The 26,649-nt window shown below is 42.1% G+C and overlaps 1 protein-coding gene across 4 annotated transcripts in view; it reads right to left on the minus strand.

Moving 5' to 3' along the window:
• The window catches only part of plxna1b (plexin A1b), a 255,750-nt gene that overhangs the window by 209,843 nt on the left and 19,258 nt on the right, over positions 1-26,649 (minus strand). The gene's annotated exons all lie outside the window — the stretch shown is intronic.

The raw sequence follows: 26,649 nt of genomic DNA on the forward strand, positions 1-26,649 counted from the left end.
TCGGCATTTAATTATGAGTGCAGATAGCAGGGGAGGCACGGGCGATTATTAAAGGCTCTGTACACATAATGCCAGTGTAGCTGGAATGAGTTATAGACTCACAACACTGAACTCTTTAATATTTCATAACTTTCAACTTTACCATGGTGGCTTTGGAGGAGACGTGTGTGTGTGTGAAAAAGTGCCTGTGGGCACAGTTACATTGACAGCAAGCAATTTATAGCCAGGTCTGCTCAAAAGCTTTCCTGTCATGGTTTCAACAGTATCAACACACTATCCAGTAACCCCTTATTGTAATTACGCCCGCAGTTCTGGCAATTTTATCCACGTGTCAGCCTCCTGTAGCAGCACAGCAACACACACTGCCTTCTCTCTGGGAGCTGTAATTGGAATTTTTTCTGTACATATATATGAGGACAAATATAAAACCCTTGACTGAAATGTATGCTGCATATACAGCACGCTTCTCTTCTGCAGCCAATCCTGCTTCCTCCCCTCAAACAGCAATCACAGACACTTCTTACATAGAAATCCCACAATACTGCCATAAACAAGAGCCATCATGGCACTGAATTTGTTTTTTAATACTGACCCAAACAATGCCGCCATAATGTTGTCTTTCCAAGTGTTACAAGTTTTAAAGATAACAGGTGGTACCAGCCTGTTTGGAATACCTCCTGCTCTGTGGAAAACCAGCTTAGAGACGCAATACCACTACCAACCACCAACTTAACAATGTGTTAAGCAGTCCTGCTGCCCAGATCATGGTACCTTGCAAGGCAGCTGGATTCGTAGGATCACATGAGATAAGTAGCCCCGGTGTGGAAATGGTAATGTCAAATCTCCACCAGTGCACAGTATATAGTCATATCGGCCAAAACTAACTGCCATGATAACTTTATGTAGTCATTAAATGCATCATTTTAGCCACATTTCAGTGTGTAGCCTGACTGTCTTCCTCACTGACACCACTGTCCTCTCATACCAGCTGATTATGTTCAATGAAGAGAGAGGGCTTGGCAAATACACATCCACTTAGGTTTCATTGACAAATACACAGCGATCACTATTCATCACAGCTGGTATCCCTTGACAACCTGGGATGCAGACGACAGAGGTGGTATATTAAAGAGCAGCAGTGAGATAATTTACAGGATGGAAGCTTCACAGGTAAAGGACAGGGAGGAGGAGAAGAGGAGGAATCCAAATGGAGAGTATTTGCTCCTTTGGGTGTCCTCCAAGAAAAATGCAACGATGATGAGGAGGAGCAAGGTTTGCCGGGCGTGTGCTGCTGCTTGACAGGCCAATCATGTTCTTGCAATACTGGGACATTAGTTCTCCTGTAAATGCTGATTATGCAAAACAGGACGCAACTCTTCCAGGGACCCCGCGCTTCAATTTCACCTTGACTATCAAAGTGTCTACACGAAGGGTGTTTTATAACCACACCAAATCGGAAAAGATGAGAGACAGCACAGAGAGATGAGGAGGGTAAGGAAGGACGGGGAGGGAGACGAAGGAGGCAAAAAACATGAGATAGAAAAGAAGGTTAGAGAAAGCAGAGGCAAACTGGCATGTGAGTATTTCCTTTTATTTTTCTCCTTATCACTCCTTTCTCTCATTTCTGTCTCCTGCTCCCCATGTGGTCAGCCACTCTGGAGGAAGTCTATCTGTCTATCAATCACCAGGCATGCAGGTCACGGAGTGTGGTCAGTTTACTGAGCTCACAGGGAGGAAGGTGAATGTGTTTCAAAACCTCATTCTGTTTTACTTTATACAGCTATATGGGAGAAAGGCAGGTATGGCTGACAGTCATCGACCACTGAGCCCCCTACTATCACAACATCGTGGCATAAAAGCCTTCTGTTTTTTTAGGTCGTGTGTCTCTTCAGTTGCCGTAAGGCAGGAGTTGTTGGCAAAGTTCTGTTTCTGACATATAGGAGAGAAAATAGAAGAAGATGTCACTGCTGCTTGCACTAACTTTAGGTCTTGATAGGGTTAGCCACTGAATGATGTCATCATTAATCGGTGATTCCTGACAGCCATCAGCCATAGAGTTGGGCGATTGGATGAATATATTGTCTATCCACAATGGGCTGAATCCATAGCCCATTGCTTTTTTTGGCCAATTTTTAGGGCAATATTTGTAATTTTATTCTGCTAATGTAACAGTCTGCAGAGTGACAGCCTCTGCTCTGCACCACGCTTTCATCCAGCGGCGCAGTACACACTCACTCAGCTGACCATGAGTGCGCTGAGCTGGGTGAGGAGTGAGAGGAAAACAGCCTGCAGAGTCAGACTCTTTACTCCCTCGTCCATTACCGATGTTTCACTGTGGACATCGTCTTCAGCCAATTTAGTAGTCATCACCCATCTCTAGCGAGAGAGTGTGGGTGATCACTCAGATGGGAAAAAAATTCACTTTTGCAAGTACTGAAAGAATTAAACACCTTAGTAAGAGGAGTCATTGAATTGCCCATCAATTTTAGTCAACACTGCTGCAAACAGTTTAAAAGAGAACAGAGCGAGCCAGAGAGAGAGAGCAGGAGCGAAGAGAAATAGCAGTGGCGATGTTCATGGAATAGCAAACCATAGCTCAGCTGAGACAAAGCTAGCCAGGTTCAGGGAGAGGTGGTGTCATCCAATTTCCACAAATGAAAAGCTGAGAGAAGACAAATGTATAGGGGAGAAGAAAAAAACAAGGTGAGAAAGAGGAGCACAGAAGCAGAGCAAGAAAAATGAAAGAGAAACTAGGAGACAGAGAGGAGGAAAAACTGCGCGGACAGAAATACAGAGAGAGGAGAGCAGAGGGGAGAGTGAGGAGCAGCGGGAGCCAAACAAAAGGCAGCACTTCTGCTGCATTTTAATCAGAGCTCTACCTGCGCTTGAATCAAACACCAGGGGAGCCCCGTAGATCGAGGCACCTCGGTGTGGTTACTGCAGACAGAAAGGCCTGAGCTGCAGTCATCAGATATACCCTCCTACTCTCCACTCTCTGAGATTAAAACGACTCAACGCAGATCGCAGCCTTGTCGACATAAGCAGCCGCAATAAAGTGACGAGCTGGCCTATAAAAAAAAACTAATTTCTTGCTCAACGGTACAGTCGCGCCGTGTGATGAGAGCAGATGTCAATTTAAAGCGTGGTGGCACATAGGGAGGCCGGCTGCCTCATTTTCCTTTGTCATTTCCGAGTGAGGGAAAGATACAGTGAGGCGGAGTGAATGAGCGAGCAAATGAGAGAGCCTGAAAAAGAATGAGAGAGTGTGCGAAAAAAAATCGTCCCTACAGTAATTCCTCTTCATTTAGGCCAGCCGTGGCTTGATGTAAGAGAGTGTGAATCGCACAACAAATTGCATCTGGGGGTCTCCAGCTGCTTGTTATCTACCCCAGTAATAACACAATGACATCATGACACACACTTCAACAAACACGCATTAGTGACAAGACAGCATGGAGTTTTCCAATATCTCCATAATACACTCAGCAAAGACATAAACTCAACACTTGTTTCTGTTCCCATTTTTCATGAGATGGAGTAAAAGATCAAAGATTTCTTCTTCACACGCAAGTGCTTTATTTTTCTCAAATTTTGTTCACTAAGCAATTCTTCTTTGCCAAGATAATCCATCCACCTGACAGGTGTGGCATGTAGAGATGCTGATTAAAGAGCGAGATTATTGCACAGGTGTGCACTGGACTGGTCACAAGAATAGGCAACTCTATAATGTGCAGTTTTATTATGAAAAAAAGCCATTTATTAGTCACTGAACTATGGCTATTCCACACAGGGCTACAGATAACTTCTTTTTCCCCAGGAGGGCACGGTCGTGGCCCACCCAATTCGCGGCATTGTCTTGTATTGCATCATATCGTATCGTGACAGAGCTGAATTGGATCTAATCAATCGCTAGTTCAAAATTTTTGAGCTAAATCGTATCATTGAACATGTATCGAGATATGTATCAAATTGGTCTCAGTCAGTGAGATACACACCCCTACAATTTACCTAATTGGATTTCTGACTGTTGGACAAAATAAGCAAAGACTCTACTTACTATCATAAATGGGAAAGAAAAGCAGAAATCCTTACATTTAAGAAGCTGGAACCAGCAAAAGCTTGAAATTTTTGCTTGGAAAATGAATGAAACGATTAATCAATTATCAAAATAGTTAGCAGTTAATTTTCTTTTGATCAATTTATTAGTAGTATTGATAAACTAATTATTGCAGCTCAGCTGTTAGGTGAATGGATTCTTTTGACAAAGGAGAATTCACTAACACATTTTTAACATTATGAACAAAATTTGAGAGAAATAAACCTTTTGTGTGCATACAAGAGGTCTGAAATTTTTGCTCCAATTTTTTAGGAGTTGAAGTAAAAGTCTAACTGCTGTGTTTATATTTTTGTTGAGAGTATAAACTTCAAAATTAACACGAGAGGAACGAGGATCGATAAATGAACCAACTTGACTTCCATCCCGTCATGGCAGACATGCCTAGCTGCTGAGGATCTGGTCAATCTTTTGGCTTCTTACACACATTTCTCCTTTTTTCCTCAAGATTTCTCCATTTTCTTTCTCCCTCCTTATCCCTCCAAACCCTCTTCAATTTCAATTTCCTGCAGAGCAAAAGTGAAATGGTGGGAAGAGTGCTGGGACAAGGTTGCAAGCCATATCTGGCACCATCAAGGAAAAACATGTCAATCATTCGGGGCTGAAGCGTGTCTGTGGCTTTGGGAATGGGCAGCCACCGTATCGGGGGAGCCGAGGCCGTTATCACATCAGGGAAAAGCATTAGAGAGGACGGGCTGTAAGGGGCCAAGTTGATTGGATTTGATATCTGAACGCTGTATCAATTGACAGGACTGTACGGCATCCCTATGGACACTAGGAATTAGAATGAGGGATTGAAAAGGTAGGCAGAAGACATAACAAGAGAGCAAAAAGCTTAGAAAGGAGGGGTTTAACTTCATTTTGTTTATTCAGTTTAACATCTGCATAAATCCTGACAGAGATAGAGGTGGTGGCGTGTTCTCATGTATGTTGTGAGGAAAAATCCTAGAGCTGCTCCATGAAAGCTGAGGATTCAAGCCAACCCTCAGAGAGCCTTGAGTCAACTCAGATTCCTCAAATCAAGCAGTTTTTTTCTTTTGTCAGTCAGTATGCATTAGAATAACAGGATGAAACAGAAGCCATGCAGAGGCTTGCAAAATTATCAAGGGTAACATTTAAACGAGGAATTAGAAATAAAGGGAATCATAAATACATGTTTATATTAGCTGCCACATTTATTAGAAAAGCCATCTGACAGCATGTGCTGTGAGATGGTGAAACGAGTAGTTGGTGAACAAGTTTTGTCTCTTGTTTTTTAGCTGTGTCACTGTACATAAACCAATGCAACAGCACGGCAGCTTGTAAACTTAAGAAATCCAGCCTTAAAGTCACCGCATGGATTCATATCTGAATTATGAGCACACTTATACATTGTCTGTGTGGAAATCTATTTTTTTCACATCATATATGAGGATGAAAGACATTTAAACCTGATTCTTACTTGTAAAACATACTTATTTAGGCGGATTTAGGCATTTACTGCAGCACTGAACAACAAAAAAAGGAAAAAAAAAAAGGAATTGTTGAATCTTCATGCTGAATAGCCAAATCCGATTCGACTGACAAAATTCTGGGTACAGCCCTAGAAAATCCAGAGGTTGCTGGTGAAGTGGTGAGCTGGATCAACTCTCCCCCTCTCTTCTCCAAAGCAGCTAAACCTGTCCGTTCAGATAATGGTCTCTGCTCAGCCCTGGAGCTGTGCTGATTTATTGCCGGTGGCATATCAATTACAGCACTCGCCACTGGAGGGGAGAAAGAGCGAGAGAAGGTGGCAAGAGAGGGATGATGATGAGGAGGAAAGAAGAAGAGCAACAAATTCTCTGCCCTCTGCACTGCATCGCAACATGTGGGTCACATCTGGGCTGAGAGGAAGAGGTGAGGGGGTGGAATTGGGGGTTTGAGAAAGAAAGAAAACATAGAAAGGAAGATAGATGTGACAATGAGGGAAAGGCTCTGGAAATTAATGCAAATTCTCAAGACACACACACTCTCATATATGCACAAAGTCAATTATTGTAACCCGACCATGGCATAATCGAGGAGGTGAGAGCAATATGGTTTAAACGACACACACTTGGCATACTTCAGCCTACACATACCAACTGCAAATCCTCCCCTCTGTGGATATATGCGCACAATGTATAAAGATTTTTTTTAAAAAGCACACAAGGAATAATATGTTATGCGCATGCAAATCCAAACACACGTGTACAAAAAAGCTAATGGGTCTCTATCTTAATCTGCCCTCCACCTCTTCACACAGCAGCCAACACACTCCAGAGATTGGAGATTTGCCCGGAGGAGGAAAGGGAGGTGGGTGAAGGGGGGGGGTAAAGGATTGAGCAGCACGAGCAGGCGGCAGGAAGCGGGTGGTGAGATGGTGGTGGTGGTGGTAGTGTAGGGGGTGGGGTGGTTAGAGAGGAGGGTAAGATAGAAGGGGAGCCAAGCCCCTGAAGCCTTAATCCTCTCCCAGGGTCTGCCTAATCTCACCGCCACTATCTGCATATGGGAAGAATGGATTACCATCCCCCGACAACACTGACTGACGGAGGGATGGATTGACGGAAGGACGGGTGGCAATCCCTGGACAGACAACACACTCGCAGACAGACACAAACACACATGAAAAGTCTGACTTAAGGTATTACAGGGTGGAGGATGTGGGTTTCTCTCAGAACTATTTCGGTGCTTTGAACAAATACACACTCAAGCCTGTTCACACACACCTACACACTCTTCAGGTAGGCATGGTGCAGGCTAGTCATTTGCAGCCTTGTTAGCCCACCAGTCTGACATATGTCCCAATCAGTGGCAGTCTCAGGGGGGTCAGTCAGACCACCAATCTTAAGCCCATTTTATGCTAAACAAAAAAGCCAAGAACACCCACTAACATCTGACTGTTGTTTTCAGTGGGAAAGGGTACAATCAGCATTCAATCCAGTTAAAATGACTCTGCAGTAGTCACAGTTATTTATCAAAACATTACACCCAGGAGGACACACTAATTTTTGTTCCTTTTCAGTGTTGCTCTTTTTCAGCAGAGGCAATTAAGGCTTGTTGCCTCAGTTGGTAACTTCTGTAACCCTTATTCATACACATGTGCTGTTTGGCTCGACTCAGTATGACATGCATCAGCCCAGCACGCCGACCCCAGTTAGTCTGCACCCACTTGAAGGTGTGCTTTTAACTGATGACAAGCTTGTCTTGAGTCGCATCTTGAAATGTGGATAAACATTTTATTTCCAACAAGACGTGGGTTATCTTGTTCTCTAAAAGCTTTTATTCTGAAGCAGCAAAATAACTTAACACGACTCCTATCAGCTGAACAGTGAACATGAAATAGTAAAATAACCCAGATACCTGAAGACAGACAGTCCCACAGAGAAACTAAACTTCAAACCACAGTTTTCAGTTAGAAGCTACAAAAGTACTAAGAGTACACATACACACACACACACACACACACAGAATAAATAATAGAATAAAAAAGCAAACAGGTCTACGGGCAATGAGAAAAGGGTCAGTCTCCTATTTTAAAAACACGTATATGCGCTAATTTTGGTGTAAAAAAGGAACAACCCACTCTAAAGCTGAAACCATCCACATACAACACCAAAAACTCAAATCTCATCACAACAACAAAGCTATCACTCTGTCTGCTGAGGATTATCACAGAATGTCAACATTATTGCAATAACTCAGTAGAACATTATCAAAAAAGTATCTCAGCCCATCTGTCACTGTCCATGGAAATTTGCTCATAAAGGTCCTGCTTTTTCAATAACAGCTGAATGACAGCAGAATACATGTTAATAACTGAGGGTGGATCGTCTTTCTGGATTCCTCTTGAGGACAAAATAACCCAAAACAGTTGACCTAAGATCTGATCTTCATTTCTATGTCATTATATCATTACTTTATTATCATACCATTACTTTATTGGCTACAATAAAGTGACAAAAAGGCACTTAGCGATGAGGAAAGGAGATCCAAAATATGAGCTAGCACTTTCGAAGTGCCAAAAACAACTGTCCCCACATCATATTCAAATCACCCAGTGAGCCAAGACAAATTTCAGGGGAGGTAAGACCAATTTTAAAGAGGTCGGACAACAAAGCAGTATTGTATATTGTGGTATCTTGTATCATTTCCTTCCTGCCTTGGCTAGGGGAACAAGCTGACTGGCAAGTCTTGAGGTGTATAAAAAGCCCTTATGAGTTCTGTTTTAGTGCCAACGTAAATCAGTTTAGTGGAGGACAAGCGCCAGTGCCCTTTCTCTCCCTCTCTCTGTGGCAGGTGGCCTGCCAAAACAAATGCCTTGTTCCTAAGTACAAAAGTAGTGTGTATGTGTGTGTGCGTGAGTGTGTGTGTGTGTGTGTGTGTGTGTGTGTGTGTGTGTTAGGAAGTCAGGCACTGAAACAAATTGAGCCCCCTGTCTTTAAAGCACCTTGCTGGGCTGACTTTCAAGCCATCAGCCCGGCTGGGGTGATAAAACCTGATCCAGACCTGTCTCGCAGTTACCCTTGACTGTGAAGGAGCTGAGAAAAAGCCACAGAGTAGAAACAACAGCCTCAAACATCATCCTTGGGTCATTCTACTGTATATTAGTTTTGTTAACGTACATAAGCCAAGAATAAATTCTTTACAGCAGTCACTTTACAAGCTTCTCAGCTCTGTTTCATGGAATAATGGAATCTGAAAGTTGTAAAGTGTTTTTTGAGCCGCAGGGTCATAAAACACATAGTAATAAACAATCATTCAAAACATGAAAAATAGGCTTAAAGACTTTGCACCAGTCTTTTTTGTTAACTTGTTAATCTGTAATAATCTGACTGATGTCACTTTATGTCTACTGTCCTCCCTGTTTGTTTCCCAGGCTTGAATCAGTGGCCTGCACAAGAACGAGGGTACAAGCTGGCAGACGATCTACTCACACATTCAAGGGCTGGAGCGGCAATAAGTGCAAGGACAACTGCTTCTCTGACACCCAATGTGCCATGTGGATAACAGATATCTGTGTGTGTGTGTGTGTGTGTGTGTGTGTGTGTGTGTGTGTGTGTGTGTGTGTGTGTGTGTGTGTGTGTGTGTGTGTGTGTGTGTGTGTGTGTGAGACAGCTGCCACTCTGAGACAGTAGACAGACTGTGGGCACTACATCACACAAAATCTTCCTCTCCTCCTCGTTCCCTACAACAATAACCACACACACTCTTGTGTTTTCAGAGGTAAACGGGATTATACGCCACCAGACGCTTCTTCAGACACACAATGGTATATAAATATGTGGTAATGTGTGTGTGTGTATGTGCATATGTGCCTGTGCTCTGGGGCTACAGTACACAGTTGTCCCTGCTCTGTCTGCAGTTGTTGAACAGGAGACAGAGGAAGATGGGGGTTGCCAGATACTGTGTATGTGTTAAAGATGAGACCAGTAAACTCACACACAGGCAACATTAGCTAATTTTACATGAACAATTTTTCTTCAATCTGAAATTAAATCACTGATTAGAAATTCCAAGTTCACTGTTTAAATCAATGCTAAATAAAGTGATCTGATAAATGCCCTAAAGCATTAAGCAGAATATACCTTTTTTATGCGCAAAGTGGTTCTGTTTGCTGTGAAGTGTCTGATCTGCAAGAAATATAACAGAGGAACAGAGGAAGAATTTGTTCCAGTTTGACTAACGGCAGTAAATAAAGAAGATGAAGTGTTTCCATTGGTAATTTTCAAGATGGACCCACATTGTGTCATGGGAACAATATTAGCATCTTTTAAGATTGTACCCACTTCTGACTAGTTCTGTTTTGCTACCACCATGTTTCTGACCCTCCTGGAAAATTCATGACACATCACCTACCTCCATGTTGGGCAGACATGTGCAGACAGAATATCTTCTTTCTATCCAGAAAGAAAGGATCAAAATAAGCCTTTAAATGGTTATTATTTTCCTACTGGATGGATTATCAAACGAAAATTCACTCCTTTCCAGCCAGATCGGGCTAATCTCTTCCAACTGAGGTCTTTACATGAGGCAGTTTTATTCTGATTGTTATTCTGATTATTAATTGAATATTAAGGTCCATGTAAACGAACGCCAGCAATCTCTCGGAATATGACCACTGGCAATCTCACACGGAGTCTGCTCCAAGCTGGAACGCAGGGGGAACATGCTGTGAACAGACCTCAGTGTAGAATTCATCACCTCATCAAATACACACATACCATGTATATATATGTGTGTGTAAGGTAATCTGTGTGACAGGTGCATGCGTGCCCTGCCTTATCCTTCAAATCTCATCTCTTGCTAACGTTCTGCATTCAACAAAGAGTGAAATAACCTTTGTGTTTTGAACTCTTGCTGAGCAGCTTGAGGTGGTTGGATAGTGAACAGCTCCATCTTGCCGTTCTGAACAGTTTATGAACATCGTGTCAGATTTGGCTGGTGAACACAGAGGTTGAGCGCCCCAGGGTGTCTCCCAGGCATGCAGCCCTTGTCACTACAATAACACATGAAGAGCAGACAGACTGTATTTATCTCCATCGTTATATCCAACACAGTCTTTTCCATTAATTCCTTTCTTTTCTCTCAGCTTACATCTCTATATCTCCATCTTCTCCATCAAGTTGTTTATGACTTACAGCAGTGCCAAAACCTACATAAAATTCAAACTGTTCAATCACCTAATTCATGACAATCACAACCAACTAAACATGAGCACGGGAACACATTTTCTCCTCACCGTTTTTTCTCTCAAGGGTGAAATTCCTGGAAAAACAAAGGCCTTCACTCCCGCTAAGACAGAATGAAAAACGGTTGAACCAGCCATCGCATAAAACCTGCCCACATTTCAAAAAGGAGCACACAGACACACAAACACACTGATGCAGGCACCGTCAGATTAGTGGTTTACTCTTAATCTCTCCACTGTGTTTGTGCGACTGGGTTTTTCTTTCCATGACAAATCCTGTGTCTGACTGTGTGTGTGTGTGTGTGTGTGTGTGTGTGTGTGTGTGTGTGTGTGTGTGAAGGTGGGAGAGGTAGGCGATATGTAGGTCAAGGCCACAATGTGTCTGATATGAGTCACAAAGTAACGCAGTAACTGTGCAGTTAGTTCAATATTTTACCACCAGCTCGTCGAGGCAATTTCTCACTGAGCCTGCAGTGTCGTTCGGAGCATAAAGCTAATGCCGTGTCTGTTTGACATGGCTTAAAGAGAACAACAGTCAGGTTGAACAATCGGAGCAGGTGATGACACAGAACAGCAGGTTGTTCACTTAGCTTGAACTCTGTGAGGTGCATTACATCCCCAAGTCTTGCTAGACAGGATTGTTCAGAATTAAACAATACCAATTAAATATCTTGCTCACTTTTTTTGCACGTTTTTATCTCTTTTATTTGTGCCATTACTGATTATATTGTCTTACAACTGAAAAGCTGAATTTACAGCCAACAGAGCACATCCTTGCCCAATACAGTAAACTGAGAGGTTTTGCCAGGAAAGCTTTACTTAACATATGGTGGAGAACGTTAGCTAATGTTAATAGATACTACTAAATGAGTAATGGCTAAGGCTTTATGGCTGTTTTTTAATTTTAGCATTGATCATTATCTAATCTGGGAACCCACAGACTCCTCTGGGGGCAACAGCCAATGTTTCGGGTCTTCCAGTGTAGCCAGCAGCTATCCAGGCGATCCACGAGTCATTGTTTACAGCCCAATTACTGACTTGAGGTGGGAGAATAGAATTAGAGGCTAATCTCTATAGACAGATATCTGCTTATAAATGCAGATAAATTAAAAGGAAAAACTAATTAAAAGCTAAATCATCATCAGACAATAGTCTATTGGTTTCAACATTGCATACTGGACAAAGCATTCTGCCTCTTTTGCTCTCCACATGAACCCTTTACCTGCATGTAACCAAAGCTCATTCAAACGTGATTAGTTAAGGAAACTACAAATTTATGACTACAAACAGAAAGCAGAACACTTCCGATACTTGTTCCTTGGCTACAGATTCTGCATATTCATATGCTGATATCAGTTTTATTTAGTCGATGACATACACATCTTAAGCTTGCTTAAATCAACCACAGCTTTATTGGGGTGGAGCGTTCTACTTGTCTCATTGACACTGCATACAATTTTATCAGCAGCCGAGGTTTGTTGTTGGTCATATAAACATGACCTTTAACACCTCCACTCTCTATCCGCAATATGACCGTTGGGGAGTACAACATTACAAAACAAAACTGCACTTGTCCTGCATAGATATTTTAGGAAACTACCCTGTGGAGTGTGAATGGTGCCAGGTATTGTTATTGCTAATCACAAACCCAGCATGCATCTACATGCCATCCCATGACTGGAATCAACTGTGAGTAATGCCATTCACAATGAAGGTCAACCACAAACATCCTTGTGGTTTTCAAACAGTTGTTCACACCAGCAATCAAGTTGTGGTTTGAGCTTTAGGAGCAGGTTGTTCAGGTGCTGATGTCATGAAACCACAGGTGAGGACAGGTTCAACCAGTGGACTGAGTGAAGTGAGACCCAAATAGTCAAAACATATTGTGCTTGATAACCGATGAGCTGATTAATCAATTGCAACCAAGTAGGCTAACTTTAATGTTTTACACTCATGAACACATATGCTCTGAAATAATAAAAATACAACCTGTATAAGGTACATGCATTCATGAACAGGCTGTTCTGGGCTCTTTCTATTACAACAAAACTGGTGCATTCCTTCATAGTGCTGCTTATATTCTCCCTGCTGAGTTCACTATAATGGAATGCAGCCTGCTCTGCCCAAAACAGCTTATTACCAAACACTGCTGCCCTCAACTGCAACTCACTCCTTCTGCTTTCTCCTCCCCCTCACACCCTCCGTTTATGAGCCTGATTGACCCTTAACACTCAGAGTGCTGGAGTGGGCCTGTGCTGTACTGCTTTGTAAAAACTTGCCAGAGTGTTGATTGTTGTAAAAACAGTACTGCCATTATAAATCTCCTCTCTAAGGATTTGAGTACGGAGCTGTTGATGGTGGTAGCGGGTGGAAGAGGAGTCGCTTCAAGGAGAAACGTATTAAAAAGAATCACGGTCTCCTTTTGTTTTAATGGTGCCATAAACCCTCACCCCTTCTGACTTAAAGGGATAGTTTGGATTATTTGAAGTGGGGTTGTATGAGGTACTTATTGATAGTCAGTGTATTAGCTACAAGAGTAGTCCTGCTCAACACATCCCCAGTTTAAAGAAGCAGAAATCAGTAATTATGTATCTTAGAACACAAAAGTTGTCGACCTACCGGTGCTGCAATCTGTTAGTTTGTTTGTGTCACTGTTTGACTTATGTGACTGTGTTTTAAAAAGAACTGTTTAGATTCACAGAAGTCACACAAACACAACAAACACAAGCAAACCAATTGAGGCAGCAGTAAACCACAAACCCCTATGTTTTGATAGGTTAAATTATTAATTTTGCCAATGGAGTCTAGTTAAGCAAGACAGAGTGGTATTTGGCTTATAAAACAATAGTTTTTCATCTCAAAAGATTGTCTGACAACTGATATTTTTTAGATGGCTAAAATATGTTTTGTTGCTGAATTCATCCTCAGAAGTACATTGCTTAGCTTCCCATTGTTTCTACAAACCGACGACATGCCAACTACCATTTACTGTAGGTAATACAACAAAGTACCTCATACAACCCCACTTCAAATAATCTGAACTATGTTTCAGAGTAAGCTAACTCTGTTAGTCCTAGATGAATGGTCAGCTTGGGATCGCACAAGAATTTGAACATTATTTCTGTTATGATGTATGAGCTACAAAGCAAAAACAAGAGCAGCTAATGAGAAACTGCAGAAATCGACTCCAAATTGGCATTAGTCTCAGTAAAGTTTCACTCTCTAAGAGCCACAGAGTTGATAACTTGAGAATAAAAACAAAAATCAAGTCCAAAGTACAGTCTGCTCTTTGCCTTTTCTTATCTGTGGCATCAGTGTTTTTTGTTGACAGGAAGAATGTGACAAAATACGCATCTCTAGATAAAGACTATCTCAGCCAGAATCCTTTTTTGATTTAAGTATTGAGATTACATCATAAAGAGGCCGACATTTGACCTGAGCACTTCAAAGACTTGACACAAGTCCAAGACTTAATCCAGCTCATATCTTCTCAGCTGTGAGTTCTGCTGGTGCCCCATTGCACCAGATATGGTCTCCGCCTATTTTGTTTATTGATGCTGACAGACAACTGACCATCTGCTCTCCTTTTTCCTCCCTCAGTCTGAAACATTACATCATCCAGTACGACTTTACACAATTAAATGACCAGCTTTGTTTTAATGACAGCACATAAGAGGAAAAGCACTCATACGCACACTGACAAACATCGTATCTGGGTTGGTTCACTATTGACTCGGACAACATCCTTATCCATCTCTGTCCATTAAGGTCCATACCGTTTCCGGATGTGTGCTGTTGTAGTATTAGTAACCATATCACTGGCTATGACCACATGGCTTTATCCTATGCTCTAAATGCTTTAAGACAGGCGTGTGGCTTGTGTCACATGGCGTTTGGCCGATTTATATCCTCAGATGGGTCACGAGACATCAGCGTCGATGCAGATGTCTCTGCCTGGGGGAATGTGGGTTTGACTCTTTAACAAGAAAACCATTGAAAAATAGTGTGTTAATCTATGTTGAGATGTTGCGGATACTAAAGGGGCATAGACAGTAAGTCTCCAACATTTAATGCAGGTCTTAACTTAATTTAGGGCTGCAATGAATATTTTCATTTTGATTAATCTACTGAGCATTTCCATCAATTAGCTGTGAATTCTTATATCTTTGCTTGTAAAATTACTGAAATGATCGATTATCAAAATAGTTGGCAACTAATTTTCTACTGATCAACAAATCGATTAATTGACTAATCGTTGCAGTTCTAGTGGAATTTACTATCACAGAGGGCGAAAGAAACCAGGAAATATTCAGATTTGAGAAGCTGAAATCAGGGAATTTTTAACTTAAAAAAATAACGCAAAATGATTATTCAATTATCAAAATAGCTGATAGGTGATTCATTTAATATTTGACAACTGATTGATTTATTGTTGCCACTGTTGTTTATTTGTAGGTATGGGAGGGGGGAAGTCCTTGCTGATCTCTAGTTTACTGTATATTTCAATCCAAAATAAAAGATGCATTCTAACTTTTTGCTCTGCATGAAAATCAAGAAACACTGGCCAACAAATGAGCCAATCTGCCACCCAATAACACACTGACCCACACGGTCAAACTCATCACAACAATATACAGGAAGATCCACAACAGCTTACACTCTAAACAAAGACGCTGCCATGTCCAGGAACTCAGTGGGACAGCACCATTCATTTAGTTTAAATGGCACTGTTACATCTGAGTCATGTGAGGCCAACGCCAATTATCTTCAGTCGCGCCGTTGTGGAGCTAAAACAAAGGAAGCTCGTCTATCCCTACTGTTTTTAGCTCAGGAGCCCAGTTTTAAGCCCGTGAATATGCAAGCCGGCAGACAACATGTGTGAATGTGCATGCACGCACACCCATACATGATGTTCAGGAGGAAGAGAATAGAGGCCCATGAGCTCAGATGATTTCCTGTCTTGTCCCAGATCATCAGCACATACTGTCTTCCTGGTGAAGCGCAGAGCTACATGCATCACTGCTTCACTATAGAGGCGGCGACAGAGATGGAGATGAAAGCTGGTGTGTAAATGTGGACGTGTGTGACTAAACAGTTAGTAATAACTGTTACACGTACAGTAACGACATTTTCTTCTCTCTTTAAATACATTAAATGACTAAATGTACATTTAATGATGTCTACAGACTCAAATATGCTCAGGAAAGAGACTAGAAAACCTGAATTAAATGGTCGGCTGGAGGAGAGAATGAAAAAAATATAACCAAGAGAAGAGGGAGATCGAGTGAGAAAGGGTGTAATAATCAGGCGGGAGATGAGGAGACACGAGAGAGAAAATGGTGCAGGTGAAAAGGCGAGGTGATGGAAATGGAGAGAAAAGAGGGAGAGATAGAGGGGTGAGATGAGAGGAGCTGACGATACCTTTTCAGATAGCCGGCGAGGCGGAACGAGGAGGAATGGAGAGAGATAAGAGGAGAGCAGTCTGTGCATGTTTAGCTAAAAGGGAAACTTTTTCTCTCAGCTAGTGAGCTAACTGAGTGCCTGTCACATAACTACAGCCAAAAGCACTTCAACTTAGACTAAAGTACTTCAAAACAATACTCTTTACAGTGCCGCACTACTACTTCCAAACGGATTTTTTAGAGTTTTAATCGAGTGCTTCAATAGTCGAGCATTTATCACTACATGGACTTTAAATATAGTCTCTATTCAGAGACAGAAACTGAAAAAATGTCTCTCTGCTGGTTTTAAGAATTCGTCTTTTTCATTGTTTCCACAGAGAAAACTTCAGGTCGTCCAGTCAGACTTCACTCATCAATTCCTTACCAAACATCACAGCCTTCAGCTCTTTTTCTTTATTTTCAAATCTGTGAGCAACATTTCCTTAATAAACAAGTCTTGTTATTGTGAAAATTTAACCTTAACTGTGATTCTTAGGTGTGAATTTTCACACAACTCCCACGGTTGTTTTCTTCAGCTGTTTTCTTTATGCTAATCAAGGTAACATCTAGTGAAAAATGCATTATCTTTGTTTAAGATTATTGTTACAAAGCAGGAGGCCACCAAAATCTAGGGAAATAACTAATACTATGGAACTGGATCCCATACCAGATCCTGGATGAGCCCCCACGTTATGACCCCGGCTCAAGGGAAGCAACATGAAGGAAGCCACATGAAGGAAGCCAATCTTTATGTTTATTAAATAAAGGAGAGAAGAATAATCAAGAATAATCAAAGTGGTGTGTGAGTGTATATATTCATATATATATATGTATATATATATATTCATATATATATATATATATATATATATATATATATATATATATATATATATATATATATATATATATATATATATATATATATATATATATATACATATACATATATATATATATATACACATATATATACACACATATATATACACACAAATATACATATATAATCAAAAACTGTAATAACTTTAACTTAAAGAAAATACTACTGTTTATAGCTTCATACTGTAGTTGAAAAACAAAGAACAAATGTACTGTTTTAAAGCTACCCGCCTTCTTAGCACAAAGTAAAAAAGTAAAACCATTTTTTAGGCAAATATAATATGAATTCATTGTATCAAAGTAGCATTTGTCACATGAGCATGTGGGAAGAGGAATAAAGAAGGTTTTCCTCAAAGCATAACATATTCTTTTTTCTCCAACAGTCGATAATGAACCAACTGGCAGCCACAGTCTACCAACACTTCTACCAAAATATCCCTCCCCAGGCCAAAAACTTTTTGGCTCTTAAGTCTAAAGTAGGATTCCAGTCTTCAGTCCAACACATCCATTTCATGATCAGAGCCTTTTTAGAGGCGCCTGCCTGTTCTTGGAGCCCTCCCAAAAGGAAGGGCCGGGCCTACTGGTCGGTCCAGAAGGACAAGTAACATCAGCCGTTGTGAGTCAGTCACAGGGCAGACGAGGGGAGGGAGGGAACGGGGAGATTCAGCAGGAGACAAAACACACCGCAACCTCCAGCACATGTTCATTAGGTCATATAACCGAAACTGTCTTTCAGCTTGGCAGACGGAACAATTAATAAATGTGGTGCTAGTGTAAACAGGTTGTGTGTGTATTCTGTGGATGTCTGACGGTCTTTGTGTCTGTCTAAGTTTACATTAGACACTGCTGTGTCTAAATGTAGCAAGTGACAAGAGGCAGGGAAAGGACTGCGTATGAAAAGAAAGGAGAAAGAGGCGGATGAGAGACAAAGCCAAAACAGCGTCCAAAGAGCTTGTCGGTGTCGTTACAGCAACAGAGCCCAGGACGCAGCAGCGAAGCTTTGGGGAGGAGGAGGAGGAGGAGGAGTGTGGGGGAGGATAAGAACAGACATGGAGAGAAAGAAAAACACAGAGGGAGACGTGTTGGAAAGACAGAAATGTGAGCGCAGAGGAAGAGAGATAAGGAGAGACTGGTGGGAGCGACGGGGGAAGATGAGAGGAAGAGTGGTGAGTGAGAGGAATGCCGGAGACAAAGCAGGGAGGAGAGGAAAAGAAGACAGGAGAGAAGAGAGACTAAATATATCAGCGTCTTGTTCAACATAACATCGAGCTCAATAAGAAAAGTCTTTTTTGGCATGACTACGGCTTGTAGGACGACCGCTGCACTGGATGCTACGGGCCTGATGCTACACACATGCCCTTCTAGTTGTACGCTTGACAACTTTTTTGACAAGAGGATTCAGAGAGAAGACAGACTTCTCTCAGCCCCACACAGTGTACCCAACAGAGGAGATGAATGAAACTGGTAATTTTAGTCTCGGGTCTGAATATTGCTGTGCATGACAGACACAGCCTCACTGGGGGACGCAATCATTACAAGATAAGAAATACTCTGCTCCCCGCAGATTTAAATGTGTTTAAATGTTATTTGCCCCAGTCTGATTAAGTCCCCCCTCTGTTTCTATTGCATTCCAGCCTGCTGAATAAGCGCCTCGCTGCCTCCGCCTCCTCTGCATTCTCAGCCGGCCACTTCGCCATAGTGTACAAATATATCACACCCATACCGGCCAAGCAAATGACCTGCCATGTTCCATGGGCCCCTGGGGACCCACTGCCACTCATAACTCCCCAATCCGTCGCTTATTTCAGCCACTCACCGCCACTTTGAAAGCAGATTGGAAATATGGCTGAGGCGTTGTTTGAGCGCCATTATCGTACATTGTTTGGGTGTTTATGCAAGCAGGGCCTCTCAGCTTCAAAGTGAAGTAAATGGCATCGATAATGGTGCAAGAACTGTTGGGATATATACCATGCTCAATAGGATAGGCGCAAAACTGGATGAAGTACAGACATGGGGCCTTTTAGTCTCTACCATTTACGGTCATAGAGTTCTATAGCAATACTGTTAGCGTTTGATTTTATTAAGTGCCTGCCATTGTTGGATAATAAAGTGAGCATGTTAATGTCACTACATACTAGGGGTTGGAGAAAGAACTAAGAAAAAAAGATTCCTGAATTGATTTTTTGATTGCTGACTCGATTTTTACATATAGAAATAACTAGTTATCAATGCTAACGCATAATGGGAATTACCATTAAGGCGCTAACAGAAATTAGCATCAAAATGCAGGTAATGTCTTAAACCCTCCATTATCTTCCCATGCTTTGTCGAAATGAACTAATAGCTGCTAACTTCACATTGTTAATTAAATCTGCTACATTCCAGACTGAAGACTGAGCTACAGCAACCCCAAAGGATCTAAACACATAATTCCCAGTGGGTTAAGAAATACACTCAGATCCCCTATTTTTGGCTTAACATCTGATTTTATTTAATATTTTCCAATGGCACTTACTTGGCGAGCAGGAACGCCCAAGTAAAGCAGTGTTTACTACCTTTATATGCAATATAGCAATGATGCTACTGTAACAAAACTACCATAGACTGACTGACACATTCATTGTTTTCAGAAAATGACTCATGATATAGTCTCGAGAAGTGTATGATTCAGCTTTTTCCCATGGTATAGTATCAAAAGAGCAAACAAAATATACCACCGAAACTCAATATAAAATGTCATATTAAATGCATATTAAATAAGCACCAAGGTATTGTGATAGTATTGAATCAATAGATAAGTCCCAGTTTCTGTCCTACTACAAACAGTGCCAGAAAATAATCACAATTAATATTAATATTGTCATCCCAATTTAAAGCAAAGTAAAAGCGTTACTTGTGCTCTCATCTGGATGTTACCAGCCTTGTTAATATCAATGTATTCTCTGCAGCACAGAGCAACAGAGATCAAGCTTTGCCCTCAGTCCACTGTACACACTTAATACAAGAAACCTTTTGTTCTCCAACAAATCACTCTGCACAGAGCAAAATCAGTCCCACAAAGCTCTGGAATTAAACCACAACCTAATATGTCTTTGGTACAAGTGGGCCTTGACCTATTATTTGACAAACGCTGTTTGATAATGGGATTCAGCACTAAGCCGGTCTCCATCACCGTGCTGCAATCCACTTTCCTCTGCAGGTCGGCTGACCCTTCCCTTGGTGTGCTGAAGGATGGCTTGTATGATCTGTTCTGGCTTGTTAAAAGTCGTGATTTCACAAGGGGGGGAAGGTTACAGCTCGCACGACGACAAGAACCTGTCACCAGAGTCATGCTTGTGACCTCTACCCACAATGCCAAAGCAGAGAGAAAGAGACATCCTCAGAAGATCCCCGCTTCTTTCTCTCTCTCGAGGAATATTCAAGTCTCGACCTGCACACCTCATTTGAATTTCAACGGCTGCCTTAAACTCAGCAGCCACACACACACACACAGAGATACACACACAAACAGCGGGTTTGCGGCTCAATCGTCCAAGAGAAAGCACATTTTCCAAGAGACCTGACTCATGAATCGTGAATCCGCGTGTCGGGGAGGTGTCTTGCTATACGCCCTGACCTTTCCAAGGAGAGAACGAAGTGAATCCATTTCTCCTGGCAGCGTTTGTATGAAGCGAGATGTGGCAATTATTAAAGCCTAATGAATAACTGGGACAAAACAAAGCGCCGGCACACTCGAGCCATTTCTGCTCACCCTAAAGGCTACATTAGCATCTTAAATGCAATTGAAACTCTTACTCGAAATGCAGCCGTCTCGCTCCTGGGGAGGCAGAAAATTAAAAAAAATTACTCCTTCTCCCTAACCTATAAACCAAAACAGTGCAGTGCAAACACGGGCAAAATTTAAATAAAACTTTGGGATCTTTAAGGATCTGAAGCCAGCTGTCGGTCAGTAAATTGGTGCGTTTGCAAAGCAGATGCAGACAGTTTAGAACTCAATTCAGAAGTCTTTATTTTGATCTAATTTTTTTGGTACTCACACACATCAGTCTGTCACTGAAGAAGGGATATTGTGCAGCTACATATGGGGCTTAACAAGCACACCAGAACACGAAGCTTCGCTGTAAGCTGATTCACTGGGGAAGCAGGAGGAGGGATGAAAATAAGAGACTCGGGAGCAAAAGAGATCGACAGATTATGTAGGCTGACCACAACCGCTTTGACCAACACCAAAAACCTCTTAAAGCTGTTATCATGTCAAATAAGAGAAATCCTGGAAAGCCTCAACTGCAGCAGCGCTACACTCCGAAACATTTATTTTACAAGCTCCCAGCTGAGCACACAACCAAATCTCTCACTTCACAATGGATTTCTGAGTCATCCATCAATGTATGCACCGCTGTGGCTGTGTGTGAACGCGCGGCGTTCAGGCGACGCTTGAGGTGCTTCGTCCAGCCAGCGTGACTCCATGTGGCCTAGATCCAGCCTCGGAGTGAAAAGGGGCTGCAGTGCCGCCAATTTGGGTCACTGTGTTGCAGCGGGTCGTGGTCTGTGTGTTGCTCCAGGAACAGCTCTGAATGTGTGTGCATGGTGGAGTTATTATAGTACTGTTTTTATTTATTTGTTTTTATTTTTCTTTGTTTATTTTTGTTTTCAGTTCAGTTTAGTGTAAGTTAGTTTGCAGTGTGGTTTTCAGCTTAGTTTTTAATGTTTAAAAGCATTTAGTTTCAGTTTAGTTTTAATAGTTTCAGTATTTTTTAAATTATATTTATGAGGACATCTGTCATAAAAGAAGTTCAGAGTAGGCTTTATACTACAAACCAGGGTTCAACGATAAGTATTGCCTACTTGCCCAAAACGGTAAAATGCCATGTCAGGCAAGTAAAAAGCATTAAACTAAACTATTCTGATCATCAATTAATCAAAGTAATTTATGATGCAAAGATGGCAGAAAATGCTGTTTTTATGCTGTGATTTAGACTGACAAAATGCAACACTGAGAGACATCACCTTGGACTGGGATGGAGAGTTTTTCGCTATTTTCTGACATTTTAAAAATGTGTTAAAAACATCAATGGTGAACCCTGCAAACACAACACTTTGTGAAGGCAGCTGACTCACAGTCATGTAGACATCTTAGTCTCAATAACCATTCTCCAATGGCTGCTGTTTTGACAAATTTGATCAACTTGACAAAGACATTTCCTGTACAATTTTTCTTATTGTTTAACGCCTAGTTTACGCCTAGTTTTAGGTTTTAACTTAGTTTTAGATTCACTACAATAAACTTGGTGCATGACATGTGTGCATGTGGGGCTAGTTATACTTTATCCACTGTCTGGTCCCCAGCTGTGTGTCTTTCCTGTGCTGAGCTAAGCTTGTCTTCTCTCTCTCCTCCTCTATCTCGTTGTAATATGGTCTTCATTAGCAGGCCAGTGGCTGTGGCGGAGTTGTTCCAACTATGTGTTTGTACTGGGGTGGGTCCGCAGGGAGAAATGTGTCAGCCTGATCCACAGCTTGGATGAGACCTTCACCGCTGCCTCGCACTATGAACATGACAGGACGCGATGAGAGGCAGGGAGGGGGAGATGTATGGACATTGAACACAGGCAGGGAGCTAGAAAAGAGTACTGTGTGCAATACCATCTTAGCCTCCTGTGGTCATTGAAGAACAGCCAAGTATTTAAGCAATAAATACACATGACTGTGCACAAAAACATACACACACTTGGCTCTCTTGACAGGCATAAACCTCAACAAGAACAACAGTGAAACCAGATCCTGAAGCCATCTCCTGAAACCGTGAAGTCAACAGTCTGTTACTAAAGCGCTCCCAGAACATCGGAAACAGGAGAAATATAGATTTCCCTTACAGAGTCTCTTTAGCCTCTCAGAGCACGTCTTCTACTCTCGTGCACTAACTCAATGTGATCTTCCAGGAGTGGCACTGTTTTACTTTTCCTCTGTGATGGCAGTTTAAAGGCAGCAGCTCTCTTGAGCAGCAACAGGAGAAAGATGGAGAGTTTAAAAGGAGACTTAAGAGACAGTGCAACAATAGGACGTACAAAAACCACAGAGTCTGCTGAGCAAACACGGCAATATGAAGTCTTTAGTTTCTCCTGCTTCACCTGTAACGTCTGCACACATATATATCACAGAGCATGCATACACACTGCAAAGATGTTGCAGCTGATGCACAGAATAAACACACACAGAGAGACATGGGGCCGGGGCTTTACCACAGTGGCGCCGGGGCAGGGCAGGCGGCAGCAGCAGCTACTTATTAAGAGTGGTTGGCTGAACAGCTATAGTTAGGGCTGGAGCTGGAGGGCTGAGGAGAATAGGGCGACAGGTCTGACACCGTGTCTGTGTGAGTGTGTGTGTGTGTGTGTGTGTGTGTGTGTGTGTGTGTGTGTGTGTGTGTGTGTGTGTGTGTGTGTGTGTGTGTTACCAGCGGCCCCGGGGCTATAGGCTAGGGCCCCAGTTCAAGTCTTGCTGACTCAGATTCAACACTGCCTGTCTGGCTGCAATACTGCTGGTGCAGCTAGCAGGGGGGAAGAGCAATTTGCTCTTTTCCCCTGTCTCTGTTACTTTCCCCCTTTTCTCCTCCTCCCCAACTCTGTTTTATGCTACATTTCTGCTCCTCTTTCAGTTTCACTTCCTCTTTTCTGCTTTTTCATTCTCTCGCTTCACTTTTCCAGCCACTTTGTCATTTTCTGTCTCTCCCTCTTTCTCCCCTGCTTCCGCATGCAGTCAATATGATTCAATAAGCTTTATTGGCAGTGAATGTGTTTGCGGAGCAGAGGTGCGGATTACAGCAGGGATCAAAACAGGAAATGCATTTGCTTTTAATGGTCCTCGATGGTGATAGCCCAAATCAACCGTTCTCCGTCTCTCTTTCATTCTAACTTTGTTTTTTAATTTCCACTCATGGGTACTAGATGTTCCTGTTCTCCTGCTGCAGTGAATCAGACTTGTTGGGCAACCTTGGGAATTAACAGCTCCACGGGTTCATTCAGTGCATCACACTGTGAAAATGTAAACAGAAGCAAGAAAGATGGCGGGCCTGAGATATCTTCAATACCATCTTTACAGTAGTCTGTAAAATGCATAACTTTGTGTAAGTATGTGTTTTCCATCTTTTGCAAGAAATGGGGTCATTATTTCTCTTCAAGGGATAGTTCAGCTTATTTAAATTGGGAGTGTAAGAGGCTTTGATGGTCAGTGCATTACTCACAGTAGGGTGCCAATCTATAGGCCCCCATGTAAGAATGGGAGAAGCAGAGAGCAACACAAACACAGAAGCAAAGCAATGAATGCTGTGAAGAGAGTTACCAACAAAAGGTATTTTAGTCACCTGAATAAGGTTCAAAAAAGCATGTATCACTTTAAGCATTCACTATATTCAGAATATTCACCACTTTACCTTGCCATCAGGTAATACACAGACCAGCAATAAGAACATCCTAGAACCCCACTTCAAATAATCAAAATATCCTTTTTAAGGAATATGCACATATTTCTATTGTGATCTAAAAATGCGCTTTTATGCAGTTTTAAGGCAATGTTTTGTACCAAAATAGCTGGTGACCATATTAACATACATTAAAAAGGCCTTGTAACAGTATAAGAGGCTTGGCCTGGGCCTTAGTTATTTAGCGTGCCTGCTAATCCTATTGTTGTTGTCTCTGGAGCCTAAGTGGCGAGCTTGATGTTAAATCCTTGCTTTGTCTCTTTGTGTCTCATTCGCTGCCATCGAACGCCTAAAATAATAGTCCTTCACATTTAAGTGTAGTTTTGAAAGTCAAGTGCCATTCTCATGCATACCATGAAGAAATACTGTTAAGTGCACTGTGAAAATCGCATCAAACAAGCTTAACATGACAGAGCATTTGTCTGTAGCTACCTATTGGACTAAATCACTGCCAGTCCACTGCATTCTCCACATTTCTGAACTGCCAAGAATAGAAAAGTGACATAGCTGACATTTGGATGCCTCGAACCGTGGGAAGGTTAATGGTATGATATCGGCAAGTTGCCATTCTTGTGCACAGCAACTTGACGTTCCTCCTCTTCTCAGGAGTACAGTTTGCTTTGGTGCTTGCTTCATACACACAAACATGCACACACAAACACAGACACACACTTGCTCTTTTGTGTTTGCAGTCTAAACAAGAGTGTTACGGGAGAGTGTGTCAGTTTATTGTTTGTCTGTTCCTCTCTCTGTGCTCCCTGATGTTTACCTCTGCAGAACAATGGACTGGCCTGGGAAAACCTGAGCATGAGAGGTCTGATCCTGTGTATGTGCGTATATGCATGTGTTTTTCCCAACTAAGTATTGTAATTCTGATTGCATTTCCTTCATAACAGTACCTCTGATGCAATAAACTTTGCACAATCTCACATTACCACCATGCCATCTCTGAGCTGTGGGAATGAGCTCAATTTGTGTCTACGTTTCAATGTACATTTCTTAACATACATGAGCCCGACCATCTAATCAGCTGGAGGCACCTCAAGAAGATCCTCTCCAACAGGCATCTTAACCCATGTTAAGTGTTGTGTATATCTTTGAATTATTTCAAAAGTGGCATCGCCTTCTGTTAAATATATATTTGGGGAGGGGGTCAACTCCCCAGGATCTGTGCCTACAACCATGTCATTGTTTAGTAACTGGAACCAGAGGACAATCCTGCACTTTGATGGCCTCACAGAACTTGAGAATGAGATCTCTAGGAAACATGCAACGTTTACACATATGTAGTCAGCTCTATTTCCTTCATTATACTTTTTTTGCACAGACTACCAACATGTCAATCATTTAAATACCTACTCAACCCTGACATCTGAATATAGGCACTTGCATGCGATATTAGAGTGAGACACAAACACTCAGTAGAGAGGTCAAGAGGGCATTATCTGTAGCTATGGGCTGTAAATGCAGCCAGTCTTACATAAAAACTGCTCTGTCTCTGCGTGTGTCAGATCTGGGCCTCGTGCCAGCCAACAGTTGGGCTAACTGTCTCATGTGGGCTTACTGCTGAGGATAAAACTGATAGGGCTACTGTGGCTAGGAAACTGGGCCCTAACTTAACAATGGCTTCAATCTGAGCATTTGCGCAGTGAGGTTTACTGCATCTACATGTGGCATTATTAGCACGTACAACTGCTACAAGAGAGGATACCTCCCAAAATGTCCCTGCTCATTTCTAATGAGATCAAATTCATATAACAATAGTGAAATCAGAACAGAATGAGAGCCCTCATTGTGTTTTTTGAGATGAGAAATTGTATCAAGAGTGTCAAAAAGCCCAGCATGTTATCATGACTAAACGCTGTGTAGCTTTTCATTACGAGAGCTCGACACAGAGACAGACAGAGAGAGCGAGAACAGAGAGGCCCGCGCCGTGCCCATCCTCACTTTGGCCCAGTGCCAGGCCTGCTCCGACAGAGGAACAGAGGAAAACGGAGGGTGTTGCACGCGCGCGTGGATGTGTGTGTGCAAGGGGGGCAAACATTCCCCTGGC

Source organism: Lutjanus erythropterus, chromosome 2, assembly GCF_056507025.1.
Source record: "Lutjanus erythropterus isolate fLutEry1 chromosome 2, fLutEry1.hap2, whole genome shotgun sequence".
Taxonomy (NCBI): Eukaryota; Metazoa; Chordata; class Actinopteri; order Lutjaniformes; family Lutjanidae; genus Lutjanus; species Lutjanus erythropterus.